Here is a 21,156-nt window from a genome sequence, read left to right as displayed (position 1 = left end):
TTGTATGGTAACTAATATAAAAAATAATTCCTGTTCTCCTTTTCTGGACATTGTTATTATTTGACTTTTCTCATGATTATTAGTAGAGAAGTTGGTTAAAAATGATCTGCTAACAAAAGTTTGAAATATTCCCTGCTCCTTCTTTAGGAAAGTCAAGCTATGGAGTAGAGATAATAGGAAGGGTTTTCCAAGGTTATACATTTAATAATATATTTCTCTTCTCTCTCTTTCTCTCACATATATATGTGTGTGTATGTATATGTGTGTATGTTCATATACACACATGTATATACACACACATATATATTTAAATAAGATAAAAGTGTTTGGGTTACCTGTGAAAAGTATGTTTCATTATTTTATCCTTAAATTTACCTTTCTGAGCCAGTAAAACTCTAATATCTCAATATTTTATGTCTAACTACAATTACCAAAATGACATGAGTATTTGTTTTCATTTTCGCCTTCTTTCTTTCTGTTTTCTGTAAGCTGTCTCTACAAACACTTCTAAAAAAGGAAAAATGGCCTCCAGCACCTGCCTCGTTTTGAGAGGCAAGATCTTATCACTGACAGCTAATCAATAAAAACAAATGAAAAGTAATAACGTCAGACTTGGGAAGTAAGGTTTTTATCCCTAGCCTGAGGCGAGGGTTCACCAATATGCTAAAATCAATCAATCTTTCCCTCAGACTGAACCTAAATTCTAATCGTTAAATCTTTAAAAGTACCATATGCAGAGCACCCTGCTGCTTGCACTCGGAGCACAAAATAGAACAGACTGTCACTGCTGTTCTCCCCCTCAGGCCCTCATAACCAAGACAGATCACCACTCAGGATAACACCTGACCCTAAGAGTAGAGGGAATGAGGCATCCGCACAGCTTTTCTTGCTAAACAGATTATAAGCAACCTCCTTGCACCCACTGTGATGAAAGTCATTCTGAGCTTTCTGAGAAGCAAGCAGTAAGCTATATGCAAAGCTGGATGGTGATCAAATACCCTGGAAATAATGGCCAAAGGGCTGGAGGGGGACTAGCATGTGCATCATCATGTATCACCAGTAAGACAGAAAGCAAAATGCATGTCTTTGCATGTCTTTGCTGTTTACTTCATCAAACGAGAGAAACAAAAATCATAAAAGCTTCAAAATAATGTTTGGAAATTTTCTTGTATATGCAACTTGCATACATTTGATTCTTCAAGAAAATGTTAAAAGACCCTTATTCTTTGCATGAGTCTGTCCTGAACCTTGCCTTGTAGCACTCTTCACAGAGTTGTCCTAACCATCCAACACAGCTAATTAGAATACCAATGCACTTGGAAGAAGTCAGATTATGCAGTATGAAAAAGGATATTTGGCAAAATTAATAAGACATACATTCTCATAACAGCTCCAAAACAATTTTATTCATTTTATTCACTAATTCCTTCTTAAATACGATAGAATAAATGTTTACTTACTTACCTTCATGTAATCAGATTTCAATTACTAAGATAATTATGGTTCTTTTTTACATAATTTCTCACAGGAAGAGTGAAATACAACATTTAGCATATACGGTATTTGCCAGTGACAGCTGTGGCAAAAATTATTTCTCTGCAGAATGGGTAAAAAAAAAAACTTAGATTTCTACAGTTCTATTCATTTTATTCTAGCATGTTAACAGGTTAAGCTATTTGGTTTGGTTTTCATTTTATCTTCTTCTGGCACTTTTCCCTCCACCTTTGAGGAAAAAATGCTAAAACTTTGATTTCTATTCTGGAGAGCAAAAAAAGAGAAAAACATCTTATTTCAGAGCAAAGTGACTGCACCTGCAGCAATGATCCTGACAACAACCAACACCATGAAGAGCCCGCCTCTATCTCCTTTCCAAGGCTTCCACATTCACGTTCCAGAATGTAGCTGTCTTAATTCTATGATGTTCTTCATAATTTGGTCACAGAATGAATTCAGAGAATCACAGAGTATTGGATCTAGGTAGGCCTGGAGAGCATCTAACTTTATGCCTTATACCACTGAGGCACCTGACGCACAGAAAGGGTAAGAGTTTAAGGCAGAATCATAAAAATTCATTTTTTCAGTTACCTGCAATTAAACCGACCTGTTTACTGCCATCTGGATGCTGTTAGCTCAATCTGTGTTCTATTTTTCTGTCTATCTATCTATCTGTCTACACAGTGGGTACTAATGACCAAGTGTTCACATTTACTCATTATGGACCCACTGACTTGACTTGATTACACTGTAGCAAAGCTTTTCTCCCCTTACAGGCTCACTCCTCAGCTTAAGCAAGCACAAAGAAGCAAAACATCCTCCTTTAAAGGCTCATTCTAAGAAATGACTGACTGCAGAAGGGAATATATTCCTGTTAAATAGCCCTATCATGCCATCGGCTCACCTCCACCTGCTTGCCCCACTCCACCACAAAGTGCCTGCTAGCTCTGCTTACACTTCTCTATAAAAGAAAAGTCTTTTTTTTCTGTTCAGTTTGGGGACATTTCTGGATCTAATGTTCCAAGCATTCTCCCTTTGTTGTTTATTTGAAGTAATAAATGTCCCAAATGCTATTCTCAAAATTACAAACTTCTTTTTAAAGAGTAGTTTCTACCCACCAGTTACCAATTCATCCCTTTCCATACTCCTATATTCTGAGTTTATCACTTTGAGTTCATAAAAACTGCTCTCTTCAAGCTCACAAGCCTGTTCTAATACCCCATTCTCAATTCTCAACCTGCCTGTACTCATACCATGTATTTACACTTTAACTGCCCCTTTCATCTAATATATATCTTGGTTTTCATGAAAATAATATTTATCTCTTTTTCCCTTGTGACTTTATCTAACAATATAATCTACCAGGGCTTTAAGTCTTCATTCATTTCCTCTTCTCTTCTGTTGAGGCATTCTGATTTGGTCACAATTGATAAAAGTATCTTTCATTGCTTCTTACTCTTGGAAAAATCATAGTTCTTTTTTCACCTGGAGTTTCCTTTCAAAAAAGGTCTACTTTCATGATCTTTTGGGATATCCAAAATATAACTTTTTATCTTTACAGGTAAATATATAGTCTACATGCTGACATTCAATCCAAAATTTTGACCATTTAAGTCAAAATGACTGATATTTCCACAGAAATAAATGAACATATGCAAACTGCTAAAGATGAGCTAATGTAATGTACAGTAATGTAATGAACATTCAAATAGCTTCTGAAAGCTTATATACTTTTATAAAATATGATATCTCTCCACAAAGTTTTCTATATTGAACTACATATTTTATAATTTCTCCAACATCCTTAAGCAGTGGTGGCTCTATGGCAATCTAACTTAGAAGTGGATTTTTTCCCTATGTGGCTTACAAATATCCTCCTTGTAGCTATTCCACCACATGAAAATAAATCTGTGAAACAACAAATTATTTCCTCCAGGAACTTTGTGGATTTTAAAATTTAAATGTCAGCAGATTGTGACTCAATTCCAAACCAAGACACATATTAGCAGGACAACAACCACATGTTTTTTTAATATTTGCAGAATTGTTCCTCAAATATAGGTCCACAGATCACTTATATCAGACTCACACATGGGATGTGTGTGAATATTTTAAATACAAATCCTTGGTCTCCACACAAAACATCTCAGTTATAACTTCCCGGGTGGAGGCTTGAAACTTGTTTTTATAATATGCTATGCTGGTGATTCGTCCCATGTATGTTAGAGTATGATCATCACTGATCCTACGGAATGAATTAATTTAACCCGTATCTGCCACTCTCTAGAGGGTGTTAAGAGAGAACACAATCAGTGAGTAAGCTCACTATTTAGTCCAATAAAGCACATCTGATTTAGGTCTTCTGAGTTTTAAAATCCTCTACTGTCATCCATCTCAAATCCATTAACCCCTATTAATAGTAAGGACCCTAGAAGACACCCCATCGTTGCCCCCGCTTGGTAGGGTGGCAGAGACAGCCTCAGTGCCCTGCCCACCAGTTAGGGAGTAGTCCTGCTTCAGGTTTCAGTCCTTTCAGCAGAAGCAATAGGTCTTTCCCTGCAGCTTTTGTACTCATACCACCCGAAGTCCTAGCCAGTCTTCCTGGAGCCCATGTCCTGAGGTAAATCACCCATCCTAACATCTGTTTTGAAGATGAAATGGGAATTATTCTACTTCAAAGATACTGTAAAATTCTGCATGTTGACATCTTTAGATCCACTGGGCAAGTTTCAATCCTCTATATATCCTTTAAATTTTTTTGTACAATATTGTGAGTTCCTATAAAAATTTTGCATTCCAGATTAAGAACTATATCTGGTATAAACTTCTGAGCCTTTGAAGAGACAATTTTTATCTTATTCAACTAATTCCCTAGTCAGGCCAGTCATTTCACATGACTTAAGTTTTCCTCATTTGAAAATGATGTTTAGCTAAACTTCAGGCTTCAAAATCAATTAATTCAATTTATTGCTGTATTCCAACTCCCAAAATATAACAAAGTGGTGTATTAATATTGCTTAATTTGTATTGGAATATCCAGATGAAAGACTAAGAACATGCACTAGGGAGCAGCAAATCAGAGTCTCCAAAATGATTTTGAAATTAATTGGATATTAAACATTTTTAAAAAATAAATCATTATAGAAAATAAAATTTTATTGGGGCATTTTACTTTTCTTGAACAAATATTAAACATTTTTAGTCACTGAATTAATAGCTCCACAATTTTTATATTTGGGGCAGCTAAATGCTTAATCATACTTTGCTAATTTCTTATGAGTACAGTTTGATTTAGTCATCTATTCATTGATTACATCAGGAATAACTGATTACATAAATTGAACAATTAGTACTGGTATTTAATTTACAACAGGTGCTTGAACCATGACCTAAGTTAATATATTGTCATTCTGTACAAAAAACATTCTTATACAATTGTTTTTCATGACTTGGCAGACCTGCTATTCTATTTGGGAATATATGGTCATCACCACATAATATTGCATCTGTATAGAGCTGGCCAAATGTGGTCAGCTAAAATGATACAGGTTCTCTAGCTATAAAATGTACATAAAAAATTGCTGAAATTTTACAAATATTTATAGAAATAATAAATAACAATCATGGTGTTAAATTTAGATAATTGTTAATGACTGAGTCATAATTTAAAATCAGGTAAAAAGGTAACTTCAAGATAATACTATTTTAATCAATAAATCATAAAGAAAGCCTTACGGTAAGCTAAGATAGAAAAACAGGAAGGCAAAATATTAAAGCCAAGTAGAATATATGAAATATGGAAACTCCATATTATCAAAAGGGATATTCTATATGCATAATAATTTCAATCCAATGTTTTCTGGTGTGAAGTAAGTTTTCCAAGGTTACATCAACAAGAATATAATTAATAGCATAATAAAATAAGAATATTATTATTAAAGTATAAAGTAGCCATTTCTTCCAGTTTTACTGATTTGCTATTTTAATGCTTTTCAGATGATTCAACCCTAATCATTAGAAAAAGGAGATATATTTTACATCCTATCTGCAAAACATCCAAAATGAGACAGACTGCATCACTCCTTCTAAAGTAAAACTATAATATGATTCTTATACGAAGAGTACTATTGATTAGACTTCAAAATATATTTTTTATTAAGTTTAACAGTTTTTGCAAGTAGGTGGTGAATTTGTTATTTTATATACACACACACACACACACATATGTATGTCAATTATATTTTCATACCTAACCTTTCTCTTGCAGTAACCAACAACATAAATTTGTGAAAGGGATTATTGTAATTAGGGTACAATCTACAGTAACAATTTCCCCTCTGTACAAAGTTAACTGGAATCCATATGGGGTGCCTTGTTGAAGTGAGTTTGATTAACATCCAATAAAATAAGAAAAGCAATTTTATCTAAGTCTTCTCATGAACTTAACATGATGGATGAATAATGGCTACAAAGCAGAAGTCTAAAGCAGAGATGAAGCAGTTAACATGTGTACACAAGGTGCTGATGAAATGAGGAAATAATGAAAGTGAAATAAAGAAGAAACTGAAAGTTTAATGCTAATATCTGACATAGTATGATCTTAATAAACATTTTCAAATAATGTAAAGAGTCCTATTAATTTGGGAATTGGCAAGAAATAAGAAAGACAATGTGATCATAAATCTTTATGCACTGAGGTAACAGCATAAAAGCATAAAAATTAAAATGAGTAATTGATAAATTAGGCAGTTAGTAATAAAATACATATATTTTCACTTAAAATAAAATGTATAAAACATCTGAGGCATAAAATATAATATCTGAAAATCAATACAAGTTCATTCACCATACCCTCTTCCATTAAATGTAATTTCTACTTTCATTTATCTTCTTTTGTCTCTCAGTCTCATCAAATATCTTAAAAATCAGTACATGTTTAAGGTCTCTACTTTCTTCTTTCCTATTCACTTTTCAATTACTGCAAAAATTTTCATGGCCCTCCACACTTACATTTCCCGCTTCAACACTAACGTTTTCGAATCTACAGCTTCAGCCCAGACCTCACTATTGGGTGTCTGCCTACATTTTCAGTTTAGAGCATTATTAATACAAAAAAATTAACATAATACAAATATAACTAAACAACCTAAATCACCATTTTCCTTCTATCTATATTTTATAGTTTACTATTTCTCAAGTCATTATTAAAGTTCAATACTACTATTCTCTTCTCTTCACTTTCCATTAGTCATATTTCTTAAATACCTATGCTTTTTTTTAATTCATTCCATTAATCTTGTTTTAATTCATAACTTCTCTAGGATTTTCTATTTTCTGGACTTCACAAAAATTCAAGCTATACTATCAGACTGATTTTTTAAAAGACATAATGACCATATTCCTCCCTTAAAAAATCTTTATCTTATCTACACTGCCATCATGAGCTTTTGGATAAGACTATTTTTAATTTCTATTTGCATAGTGAGTAAATTGTAATAGTTGCTTTGTAATCTTTTTTTCTTTTTTTCAGTATTATTATAATCTCATTGGTACTCACAGTTCAGTTAAATCTGGGGAAAATTAAAACACATATACAAAAGCTCAGGTTGTAACAGGACAGGCATTGCCAATAATGGCAAAAATTTTGCATTGGCAGGAACATTAGCTCTGTGGACATTTTGCCACAAAAAGGCTAAGAGGGAGGAAGATATTAGTAGATATGCATTGTGCCAAATGTGGTAAAGTCAATATAAATTAGGATGTCATAAATGGTAATCTTGTTATTTGGATAGTTACATGGGTAATTATTTTACTCCTATCTCTCTATTACTAGTAATTCCCTTTTTCATTCATTCAATAAGTACTTTCATGGATTTCCATTATTTCTTAGGCACTATTCTAAGCATGGAAATGCATGAGGAAGACATTCAAATCAAGAGTAGAGTATTTAATGGAGTGGAATCATAAAGATACAGGAATAGGATAAGGTAGAGAAGATCATTCTAGCTAGAGGGAGTAGAAAAGGCTTTCGGTAGCAGTGTCTGGTGTGCACAGTAAGCAGAAAGACCAGTGTGGTTGGACATAAAGAGAAGTCAAAATAACTGGCTGAGCTTTTGATTTGCTGGATTAAAGCTTTAGAAGACTAGCCCTCAAACTGAATGACTGAGGAATTTGAAGAGTCAGACACTTCTTCTTTTAGCCTGTATGTCCTCAGATATAACTGAAGCTGACCTAAATAATCAGTCATTATGATTTTAAAAGAAGAGTGCCAGAGGGACCCTTAAACACAAACCTTGGATGTGAGAATTATAATGGAGGGGTTTATCTTAGTGAGCTGGAGAATTTTGTTGTTTGAATGCTCCAATGTGTAAATCTTCCAAATCTGTGTGCATCACATCATTTGTAATTCACTCTTTTAAAATATTTTTTCCCAGAATCACTCTTCCTCCTTCTGTATCTTTGAGAATTCTACCAGTAACTCAGGATAGAGTATTTTCAGTCATATTTTACTCTTCCTACGTAAACTGTTAAAACATCCTATATTACTGATTTCAACAGTTAACACTGAACAAAGAACAAACCTGTCTCCATATTGGATCTGCTCCTTTAGCTGTAACCCTGTGCTCTGTTGCCTGTGCTTAGCCATGTCGGCTCTGCACCTTTCTAAAACAATGTTGCCTATAGCATGAAATATACATGACAGCCCATTATCTAGGCTCTGCCTCCCTTTAAAGGTATAATGCTTTTTCACAAGTTGCAACAACCAGCCACACTCCCTCCCTTTTTAATATAAAAGAAGCCTGAATTCTCACTCAGGTAAGATGGTTCTTTGGGACCCTAGTCTACCATGTTCTCAGTCTGCTGCCTTTCTGAATAAAATCAGTATTCCTTGTACACACACCTTGTGTCTCGATTTATTGGCTTGTCCTGAGGTAAGCAGTGCAAACGTGGACTTGCTAACAATATTCATTTTAATATATATATTTTAAATATAATTCTTAATTTTAGGAATAGATAAGGGCACATATAATCAAGCTTCATGATCACACATTAAATAATTTTATAACCAAAATATAAATAGCATACCATTCACTGTTTTCTATGAATTATTTCCTCTCTACACATCAGCTAATACTCCAAGGCACTCCAGCAAACATATCTATGTTTCACAAAGGATTGACCTTTTGTATAACTGGAGTAGATTTCCACAATATGCTGTGAAAGCTCTTAAAACTCAAAATAATGTCAGGCGCTGCCTCTCCTAAGTGTCTGAAATTGAACCATAAATATTTGGCTTAAATGACATACTTATGCAAACAAATGCCAATATATAGTGACATGAGGTTTTTTTACCTTTATGACTAGCATTGACCATGAGATGGAAAGTTTGATAAAAGAGATGTCAATAATCGTATTTGGAGAGCACTGCCTCAGGAGGGTAGACCTTAGAGAGTAGTTGGGTATTATACATTAAGCATCCAGAATAACATAGGCAAACTTAGGACTGTGTGGGCCTAATTATCAGGAGCGGGCAGCAAAGTTTTAAGTAAGTTTTACTTAAAATTATTATTTTAGCAGAACATGTATTAAAGCAACTGTTCCTTGAATATTTCTTTTCTGTTTATTAAAGTGATTTCCACCAGTAAGATAATGTGACTTTAAATAGGAAAGTAGTTCTATACGAAGGTTTTAAGGGAAGATTATTGATTTGGAGGGGCATGTAGAGATCTGGGTTATCAATTTTATCATCTTGCATTTACCAAAGTGGCTCTGGGGATGGGGACACAAAGATAGCTATGAGGGGATTCAGTGGAACTCTCTGAAGACAAGGATGACCTCTACCTCCAGTGAAGCAGAGAAGGGAATGCTGAAGAGACAGGTATTGATATGAATATTTTAGCATGCCACATAACGTGATATTATAGACAATGTTCCTACAATTTGTCTTTCTTTGCCTCGTATACTGTAAGCTTTGTGACCTGCACTTTAAATTATTTGCCCTCTCTGGAGATTTATGCTTAAGATAAAATGCTGCTTAGTTACATGGTATGACATTGATTTAAAAATCCTTGTATTTCAAACTTTATCCTTTGAGCACTTTTTATTACAGTATATTTTTAAAAATGACTCTGCTGCCTCTGCATAGTACTGTTTTGTTATAACAAGGTTTTTGTACATGATTTCAAATTAAAGTCACTTTAAAAATTGATTCTAGTTCCCAGAGACAGTTCATGCAATTAAAAATAAAGTTCCTACAGTTCACACAGGACTGATACTGTAAAATGCCACCTTAAGCATCAGGTCTTGTTTATCAATACCTGTTTTTCATTTAATAGACAGCTGTTATGACAACTTCAACACCAATGCAAACAACAGACAATTGTGTATTACTTTATGGACATCGCCACGAGTGTGTGTGCATACGTGTGAGTGTGTGTGTATCTTATAAATGCACAAATTCATGGAGGTTATTTTGTACAAATTTTATTTGGAAAGATTCTACCTTGGTATGAGCAGGCAGTTTCAAATTTTCCACACTTCATAAATCATTCACACATTCACATCTTGTTCATTTCTGTTTTGTTTATTTAGCACTGTGATGTGGTGATGAGCATTATTGAGAGGACAGAGGTTCTTTGTCAAAGGGGGACAAGTTGTGGAATAAAAGGTTGCAATCACAACTTTGAGTTTCTTCAAAAGTGGAGATGAATCCAAATGACTTCATTGTCAAGAGAGTGATTACCATGAGAACTAAGTTCCATTTGTGACTGGACTTAACATTACAGAAAGCTTATGATCATATTAGGGTGTTTTTCATTTTTAGTTCTAATCAATCTTGCGTTGGTAGTTTTTTGTGCTATTATTAGTCAAGTTAAGCCACAGTAATGAAAAAAGGATTAAATAACATTTCCCAATTGTTTAACACTAAACTTGCTGATCTTCTTTTGAAAGATATGTATATTTTTTTAGGTGCACAATAACCCCTAGAATGTTAAATAATGTCTCAATGAATGACTATGATTTAGAGTAAGGCCAAAATAATTATGCTTAACAATGATGCATCATCAAAAATTCTTTTAAAACATGCTAAGAAGGACTGTTGCCAATAGAAGGAGAAATAAGCCTTATTCTTCTTTAAAGAATATAGATGAAATTGGCTTCTGTATCACACAGAGAGGGTTTTCAATACATGTGATGCATTATGCCTCTGTCTCTACTACTTATTGTAATGTCTATTAAATATCTTAATACATTTTTGTGAGTTCTTATCAAAACAATAATAATAACATGATATGACAATCATAAAGATTCCAGGCAGGTAATAAATATAATAAAATTTCTTTCATCTCTTTTGCTTTAATCTTAATCAGTGAATTAAATTTTATATAAAACAATACATTATGTAACTTGTTCCCAATGCAGTTATTCTTCTAAAGAAAATTCTAAATACAATACAAAAATATTTACAAACTATATTAAATAACATGATAACTATTTTACTTAAATTAGATATTCTTATTATTCTAAGAAGCATAGTGTTATTTTTACTTTTTAAAGAAATTACGGGGAAGAAAAGAGAAGATTGTAGCTTGTTCTTGAGAAAGATTCTTAAGGCACAGGGGATGAAAAATATTGTCCAATGCTATTGCAATGTCTAGAGTAAGGACAAAACATACCTTTGGCTAGGGTCCCATTCATAATATCTAGCTAATCTTAATAAAGTTCCTATTGTTTTTTAAAAATTGATTAAAGAAGATAGAAGGCAGAATAGCGTAAAAATTTACAGCAAATAATTTAGCCACATAAGCAGGGTTAACATTCTTACCAGAGCTATGTGATGCCGAGTAAATTATGAAATCTTTCTGTGCCTCAGTTTATCTATATAAATGGGATAATAATATCATTTATGAGAATTAATTACAAATGATTGGTATTACTATTATAATGAAATGATGACTGAATGCAATTTAAGGAAATGGAGAGGTCTGGTACTGCATATGTTTTCAGCATGTATATTAATAACCAGTTACCCATGATTCACTCTTGCATACGAGTTGAAATATTCATGGAACACAGAAATACATAAAGTAGATTACTGAATTAGTGAATATTGATAAATAACTCTCCAGAAGGTTATCCAGCAATGATGTATATGGACAGAATCATGAGTTGAAAGAGTGATATCAAGAAGAAAGTCTGTAGATTTCTATTCATGCTTTCTGCATATGTAGACTTTTTACCTCAGAAATCCTGAACTGGCCAGGGCATTTTACACACATGCTACATTTCATCAGTATGTTTCTTTCCACATCTACTCAGGGACTAAAATCACCAATGAGACAAAGCTTTACTCTTTTTCCCTGATTTTATTATCAAAGTACTTTAGGATATAGGATGAAAGTAAGTACTATCAATTTATGTATTTAAACATTTTATACCCTAAAAAGACAAGACCAGTGAAGAGGAAGAATAGTGTAACAAAACTTAAAGATGTAAGCAGTTTTTAAATTGGGCTTTGATTTCAAAGAACCCAGAGTGAACAGAGAACCATGTAGCACAAGATTAGCTCACACACTGTCCCACCACCCCTCAGAGCTGGCACTAGTTGCTGACTGGCTTCAGTCATTTTTTTAATAACTGTCATGTCCTTTTAATAAGTAAAAGTGGACTTAGATTGTTAGAAATTGATGGGAACTGCTATGGTCTGAATGTTTTCCCTCTAAATCCATATGTTGAAATCATTATGCCCAATATCATGATACTAGTAGGTGGAGCCTTTGGGCAGTCCTCATGAATGGGACCCTATGCAGATCCCTATTCCCTTTGCCATGTGAAAATGCAATGAGAAGTTGGCAACTCAGAAGAGGGCCCTTACCCAACCATACTGGTACACCTGTCTTAAGACTTTCAGCCTCTAGGACCATGAAAAATAACTTTCTGATTTTTATAACCTAACCCAGTTTGTGGTATTTTGTTACAGCAGTATGAACAGACAGCATGAAAGGAATTTTGCTTCTTCTCCTCACTATGTCTCTAACAGTTTTCATGGTATAACAAAATAAAGTTTCCAATAGAAATCTACTGCCAATAAAATTAGATGTCAGGTAGCATGAAAGCAGACATGTAACTGGTGAGGTCCCCACTTTATTTCTTCAGAGGCTTTCAGATAAAAAATCCTTCGTAAAGGTATCAATTTGAGAAGAAGATAGCAATGTTCTGATAGCAAAATGAGAGTAATCATAGTCCCGGCTTCCTAACTATAATGAACGCAGTTAGCCTTTTTGATGAAAAAAAAAATTTAATGTGACTTTTACTATTATAATATTAAAATTCATTGCTAATAATATCTTCCCATTCACTTCGTTTTTTAAAAAAGGAAGATTTTGTCATGATGTAAAGGGGAGAAAAAAGAAAAACAATTTATAGCACAATCATGCCTAAATTCTCAGAGATGATTATACTGATAAACATAATAAAGCAGTCAGATGCTTAGATCATCTTATAAGTGAAATAGTTTATTTTAAAAAGGCATTTTGTACAAGAAGTGCAAGAAAATTTTAAAGCAGAAGTATGGGTGGACATTAGAAAATAGTTACTTGGGAAAAGTAATAAAATATCAGATTTATTTGTATGTAATAAGAAAAAGAAGAGTATAAGCTTAATTTAAGTCACAATAACATATTAAACAAATACCTGCGAAATCAAGTTGGAGAAGGAACATGAAGTACACTATTTGTGCAGATGACATGGATCTTACTAACAAGTTCAGTGACAAAATAATTCTTGATGTTATGAAGTACACTGGTAAAATGATGAAGTAGCACACAAAAACCTATCCTCTGTTTTGAAACCCCACACTACCCTGAGAAACACATGCAGCCTCTAGCAGTTAAAAAAGACCCTGGGGACCATATTGTTTGATAAGTGATAAGGAATGGAGAATGAGTGGATGAAAAGCTATAGATTGTTTTTACGGAAGTGTTGGGTGAAAGGTTAAAAATAGTTTTTATGGCGAACTCTGGCGAGAGTATCAGAGAAAGATGGAGAAAAAGTAAACACCACAAAAATGCATAGAAGAGTCAATACACAATTTTCAAAACATTAATATTTTATCATTATACCAAAAATGTTTAAATATGCAGAAATAACAAAAATGAGAAATATTTTGAAAATTCATGAGATTGAATAATATTGTCACACTGCATATGTCTTTGCAAATTTAATATTTCCTGTCCAAATAAATCTCAAAAATCTTCTTAGTCTTAAGTATAAAACATTTTCCAATTAGATTAAATTTGCTTTCATCTCAAAGTCACTTTTTATTCCAACTCCTTCTATAAAGAGTGTCAAAACATTCTATACCATGGCTTTATACCATAAAGTTACAGAAGACTTAAAATCAACTAATCATAATTTTAATAGCATCCAAATAAGAACAACACAGTTCTAAATCAGTATGTGTAAGTATATCCTTTTATGTATGCAGTAGAACTGAAAACTGGAAATTTCTTGGAAATAGATATTGTTTTTAAACAACATGTCTATGAAAAACCATAGACATTTTCTTCATCTTAATATGACTGATTCCTCATTTTCCTTGAATATTCAGAAGACCTGGTTAAATTTTTTGCATATATCTGAAAATGTTAAATTATTTTTAACATTTCAATTTAAACTACCTTTGGATATTTAATTACTGTTGGTAGAATAAAATTATTATAACAAAACTTAATAGTGAATATAATATTTTTAAAATTATACTTGAGTTAGCAATTTTATTCCTCTGTATAGGAAAACCTGTTAAAGTCTTCTGCACTAATTATGAAATTCTCAATCATTCAAAGGATTGTTCTTAAAGATACTAGTATCATAGATAACATTCCTTGACTTGTGAAGTTTTTCAATGAGATTTGTGGATACTAAATGTTGTACATGAAGAGGGCAATGGAATGCCAAAACACCTAATACTACTTTTTCTGTTTCTGATCAATTCAAATGGTGGTTCTTCTCTGCACAGAAATATTGCTGAAAAAATATTTTTTAAATGTTTCTGAAACATATTTTAGTATTTCAAATATTAAAAACAATGTTTCCTCTTAGACTTTTTACTTTCTTATGGACATTACAAATTCTGGCAGTAAAGCTTCATTTTTCAAGCAAGATGCTTTCATCAACTGGTAACGAAAATCTGCTTGACTAGAGCTTATTATATAGTTGACGCATATTTGACACAAAACTGACACTCAGCTGACATTATCTGACACTCATTTGAGATCTTTCACTCTCTTATACATTCTTCTCTAACACTGTCATTGCTTAATGGAATAAAATTAATTACTTCATTAGATTTTCTCCTATAATTATCCTTCTTCAGCTGAAAAAGTTTTTTTTTCAATATTGTAAGATTTCTAGTTCTGTTTTTCATATCTTACATTATTCTGAAGAAAACTAATCCTCATCCTTCAGATGAGGTAGAAGGATCTTATGCCTTTTCCAACTTTTTACACATATTTCCTTGCAAAATATTTAATCTTTCCCTTTAATTAAAAAAAAAGATAGAAATGCAGGCATGTTGGTAACTGTGTATTTGTTGATAAAATTATAAAGCCTATTGGAAGTATCAGTTGAAATATTTTTTTCTTAGTTGCATTTGTAAAATGAAGACTAATTTTTTCCTGTATATGTTTTTTGAATCTCATAAATGCTGCAACTACAAACAAAGACTGATATAAGTGTTTTGTGTTGGCAATAAAAATATATAGGCATCTCTGCCACTGCAGAAGTGATTATCCCTAATAGTGAGCAAATTCTAGTATATAACAAAATTACAGCTTCCCTTGATTTAAATGATACTTGCTTTCCTTTAAAAATCACTGTTTATTAAAATCTACAAAAAATTACATTGTTAATATATGACAGAATTGCTGCTAGGCACAGATAAATACAAAGAGTTTTCTCTTAGATTAATGTATGGCTGTACACTTAAAAGTTGTTTGGGTGGAGGGTATAGCTCGGTGGTAGAGTGCATGCTTAGCATGCACAAGGCCCTGGGTTCAATCCCCAGTACCTCCATTAAAAATAAGTAAATAAAAGCCGAATCATCTCTCTCCCTCAAAAAAAAAGTTGTTCAGGAAATGAAAATATATCTTTTTTAAGGAATATCTAAAGAAATTCAGAAACATTTGATTCTGGTCAAGATAGAGTAACATAAACTAGATTTAACTTTCTGAAGTAACTTTAAAAATGGCCAAAATATATTTTAAAATAGTATTCAGATATCTCACATCAAGTAGCCCAGTGGTATGATTCCTGAGAGGGGAAATGAATGAGACAAACCCTATGAAAACTCCAGGCAAAGTTTTGTAGTTCCAGGGAGGGAGGGGAAACATGGTGATCTCTCTGAGTTGAAGAGATGGAGTTGAGAATCTTGGGAGGACAAGAATTTTAGAGTTTGCAAGTTGGAGTACTGAAGAACAGACTGCCATTGGGAGGGAAGGACAGAAGGAAGGAAATGAGAGAGAGAGAGAGAGGGAAAAAGGGGTGTGTGTGTGTGTGGGTGTGGTGGGGAGAGCGAAAGAGAGAGAGATCCAGGCATGGAAATCTGGAGTATTCAGCCACTAATAATCACTGCACTCATGCAACAAAACTGAGCCTGGGAAACGAACCTCATGAAATAAGCAGAGGGAATGATTCCTGGGTCTCACAAAACCCAGAAATAGTTTCTGCTTCAACCAGCCATACTGAAAAACCTAATAATTCAAGACTATTCAGGACAGATTTTCCTTAGAAGTGGTGCAAAATTAGCCCTACATGAACAACTGCTTTGGTTCCATCTAACAAAACTTAAAGTAAGACTCAGATGGATCAACTTTTTTTCAATTACAACTTAAACCCTGCCCCAGAACAAAGTGAAATTCACAATGTGAATTGTGCATGGCATGCAATAAAAGTTATTACACATGCAAAGAATCAGAAAAACACAAATTCATAGTTAATAAAATACCAATCATTAAAAACAAACTGAGAAATGACAAAGATAATAGAATGAGGAAATAAAGACATAAAAAGATTATTAATGTATTTCGTATGTTCAAAATGCCAAAGGAAGGATTGAGCATACTAGACATATGTAAAAATATGTATATATGGCCTGAAAATCTTCTAAAGATGAGAAATATAATATAGCAGATGAAAAATTCACTGAGTGGGATTAAGAGCAGAGTAGAAACTGCAGAAGAAAAAGATAGAAACTTTAAGATATAGTAATAGGCATTTTCTGAAATCAAAAACAGAGACAAAACATAGTGAAATAAAAAATGAACACTGTTGTGAGCTGTGGGACAACTTAAAGCAGCCTAATATAAACAGAGTCCAGGAAAGGGATGGTACAGGAAAATATTTTTAAAAATAACACTCACATATTTTCTGAAATTAATGAAAAACATAAATTCACAGATTCAAGATACTTGACCATTCCCGAACATTAGACACATGAATAAAATTAGAAGGCAAATCTTAATCAGGTTCCTTAAAATCAATGATAAAGAGAATATTTATAAAGCAGCAAATGGAAATAGACATATGACACGCAGGGGAACAAATTAGATTGGTGTCATACTTTATGTTGTAAGAAATGCAGGCCAAAATAGAGTGGAGCAGCATTTTAAAATTACTTAAAAGCAAAATAGCTATTGACCTCAAATCATATTAATAAAAACAAAAAATCTCTTTCAAAAATAAAGGTGATATAAATGTTAGACATAAAAAAAAACCCCTGAAAAATAGAAGAAAGGTCTCAAGCAACTTTACCTCAGCTTCCTTTTTAAGAAAGTAGAAAAAGAAGAGCAAAATAAACACAAGTAAGTGTAATTAAGGGAATAATAATTATCAGAAATAATCAATAAAATACAAAAGAGAAAAATAGGAAAAAACAATGAACTAAAATCTTGTTCCTTGAGAAGACTACAAAAAATGATACACATTTACCCAAAAAGAGCAGGAAAAAGGAGAAGAGGTAAAAATTACTAATGTTAGATGTGATATAGATAACCTCGCAATAATCTCTGTAAATTTTGAATGAATAGTAAAAATCTATTATGAATGACCTATGACAATAAACAACAATTTAGGTAAAATGGATAAATTCTATGAAGGATACAAATTACTAAAATCCAGGATGAAATGGTTTTACTGGAGAACTTTACCAACATTTAAATGAGAAATAATTCCAATCTTACAGAAACTTTTCCAGAAAATTGAAGAAGAAAAAATTCCCAACTCATTTTAGGGATCAACATCATCCTTGTTTAAAATCAGATGAAGATAAATAAAATTTCCGTGCTAAATCATGACCTTCTCATGAACATAACTGGAAAAATTCTAACAAAATTTCAGCAAATCAAGTTGTGTATGTGTGTGTGTGTGTGTGTGTGTGAGAGAAACCACATGCATAAGTGGGGTTTATCCAAGGAATGTAGGTTTGGTTTAAACACATGTAAACAGGAAGAACAGCAAGTTAACATAAAGATAGCTATCTACAAGTCAATGAGAGAACCCTGGGACAGATTCTTCCCTCAAAACCTTCAGAGGGAACCAGTACTGCTGAGAACTTGAGTTTGGACACCCAGCCCTCGTAATCACATGAGACATAGCTTAAGATGAATTTCTTTTGTTTCAACCACCTAGTTTGTGATACCCTAGCAAACTAATATATTACAAACAATCTAATAACTATGACAATAAGCTGCCTTTATTATAGGAATTTAATTTTGTATTTGTACAAATTACATACTTGTAATTCAGACATGTGAGCAATCCAATTTCTAAGAAATACCTGAAAACAAAAGAAATCAAATGCATCCTGAAATAAAAAAAGTTAAAAATATGTCTTGATGATATTAAAGTGATTTAATTTCTTAGATAAGAGAATTTCAGTGGGAAAGGAGAATTAAACCCTGTAATGATTTCAATAGTGATTACCACCTCAGTATGAGGGACTGTCTTTCCATTCACAATGGCCACTGGCCAAGCTGGGATCCATATTGGGGATATCTGTTGGGAATTCTATTGCCTAGAGCATGGAATCCCAGTCAGATGGCATCATTCTTGATAGTAAAAAGGATCAGTTGGAAAATGCAAACATAGAGTATATGAAAGCATCTTTCAATAGCTTATTTTGTGAGATAAGATCTAGGAAGCAAGAGCCCAGAGCATTTTTCATGAACCTGGAACCAACTGTCATAGATGGGATTGGTACAGGGAAGTACCATTCACTCTTCCACTAAGAGAAGCTCCTTTGTGGAAAGGAAGATGATGCAGACAACTACATCCCAAGTCACTAACCTCTGAGGTTGGAGATCATCAACCTTGTTCTTTGACAGAATCTGAAATTCAGCATGTGACTCCCTTCTTCTTAGACAAGGCCATGCCTGAGTGCCTGGGATCCTGCAGGATACCTCCCAAGCATTACCAGCATTATCTACCACTAACATCATGGCCACTAAAGCTGTCACCAGATTTGTTGAGATATAAATTACAAATGACATTGTGTAAACCTAGGGTGTACAAGGTAATGACTTGGTGTAGATATATATTGTGAAATGATTATCAAAATAAAGTTAGTTATATATGTGTTAACACATCCACCACCTCACATAATTAACTTCTTTATGTGTGTGTATGGTGTGAACATTACAGATTAACTCTCTTAGCAACTTTTAAGTATTGAAATATAGAATATTGTTAATTATAGTCACCATGCAGTAGATTAGAGCTCCAGAATTTATTTATCTAACTAAAAAAATGCTTTTAAAGATTATTTTCTAAACTGTCCCAAGGATGGTTCAGAGTTAGTACAGTTCTGTATGTCCAGGAGACAAATTAATCAATTGCATTCAATGGATGCCTTCGGGTTTTAAGGGCTTAAATCTCTTACAGAACCCCATTGAGAAGGGCTGATTTGAATATATCCTCTATTTGGGGATGTCCTTGATTCTTTCTAGGTTATAAGCACTTTCCTGGCTCTGCCACTAAAGTCTGATGATTTCATATTATGGATGATTGACTAAAATAGTAACTGTTCTTTTAGGTATTTTATTAAATTTATAAAAGAGTTACCTGTACTCTTAAGTCTCTGAATTATATTCTTTTATAATCATGGGACGACTGATAATTTAAATTATATATTTAATTCATTAGCAAATGCACATGTTTTCTAACAAAAGGTAAAGATAGAAATTTCAACAATTCAAACGATCCTTTTATTCACAGAGGCACACCTTTGTATTTGCTCTATCTTAAAGGCATATATTTGGCCTCTGTGTATCCATTGTATAAATTGAGCAGTTGAATTCCCTCCTAATCCTGGCTTTTCCTAAGGAAATAAGCATGCTTAATAAACAAAGAGTATATCAAGGAAAAACCAAGTACATGGTTAAACTGTAATTTTTGTACTATAATGCTTTTACGCTGAGTTGAAATGGTTGTTATGGTCTGTCCTTGTGTTCCCATTAGCATATACTTGACATGCAGTAAAGAACAAAAAATTTAAAACCTCAGTCACCTTGCTAATACTCTGAAAATGTGCAAGCACTTTTTTTTTTAACATAAGGGATGTGCAGTCAGCTTTCCTACAATGGCAATAATCCTTTGCATCTTTTTATTTTTAATCTTATTCATACACTCAAGGTTATGGTCCATTGTGCCAGGTTTGTAAAGGGAATAATGATGGATATGAAGAAATTTATCCTGGCGTTCTGAATAATACTGTTAAAGGCTGTCTCACAGAGCCGTTTAATTATTTGAAAGTGTGTGTATGCACGTGTGTGCTGTGTCTATCAAAATTGCCAATATGTCTTCACTAATCCTCCATGTCCCTTATTAAAAATAAACCATTTATCCACAGAGATGTAAACAATATTCCAATGTAGTTTTCTAATGCTTGTGTAATTTATTTGAGCATAGGAGAATAAACACTACTTTGCATAGAGTAATGCTGGCCTGATATATTTAGGATATTTGAATTCTAATATTGACTTTACTATAATTTGGGGATGTCCTTGATTCTTTCTAGGTTATAAGCACTTTCCTGGCTCTGCCACTAAAGCAGTTACTCTTGGAATCACAGTCTACACTTTGCCACAACAACAGGGATCACCTAGCAAGCTCTCCAAGGGTGTGGCATGGTCTCTGCTTGAGCAAACCAAGATCAATATCCTTGCTTTCTCCAAATAGATGCTTCCCAAATCCAAATCCTTTCTCCTCTCTACATGTAATACTATGTCCCAAGATGTAAAACAATTAAAAATAATTTTCTTAATAAAATATGTATGTGAAAGGTTTGTCTCACTAATTTTTAATTTGGAGAGCTTTTGTACTGATCCCTCAGTTAAAAAGAAGCAAGAAGAATACTACAATCAGTATAATGAGCTAAAATCTGATAGGAGAGGTTTGGAAAATGAATAACTTCTGTTTATGACTGTGAATTAAACACATGGGAACTCATTTTTTGTTGTCATAAAAGTTGTATGTGCAAGATAGAATTACTTGTACTATTATGACTGTTTCTTTGTTTTTTCATTTTTTCTCCTCAGTGACTTTTGCTCAGTACAGGTTTTAATTTTCATAAGCAAATTTTATACATTTTTCCCTCTGTTTTAGTGT

The 21,156-nt window shown here is 33.1% G+C and overlaps 2 long non-coding RNA genes across 2 annotated transcripts in view; one reads left to right on the top strand and one right to left on the bottom strand.

The window, feature by feature from the left end:
• The window catches only part of LOC140685907 (uncharacterized), a 45,095-nt gene extending 43,506 nt beyond the window's left edge, over nucleotides 1-1,589 (bottom strand). Inside the window, exon 1 of the long non-coding RNA XR_012059368.1 lies at nucleotides 1,465-1,589. This is a non-coding gene — a long non-coding RNA (uncharacterized lncRNA). The remainder of the gene's footprint in view (nucleotides 1-1,464) is intronic.
• Nucleotides 1,590-1,972: 383 nt separating this feature from the next.
• Nucleotides 1,973-20,830, top strand: LOC140700100 (uncharacterized). Its single transcript, XR_012078319.1, has 3 exons — nucleotides 1,973-2,040; nucleotides 5,491-5,584; nucleotides 20,567-20,830. It is a non-coding gene; the product is annotated as an uncharacterized lncRNA (long non-coding RNA).
• Nucleotides 20,831-21,156: the final 326 nt, after the last annotated feature.

The sequence above is a fragment of the Vicugna pacos genome, chromosome 2, assembly GCF_048564905.1.
Source record: "Vicugna pacos chromosome 2, VicPac4, whole genome shotgun sequence".
Lineage (NCBI taxonomy): Eukaryota > Metazoa > Chordata > Mammalia > Artiodactyla > Camelidae > Vicugna > Vicugna pacos.
This window is presented reverse-complemented; position numbering and strand designations above follow the sequence as displayed.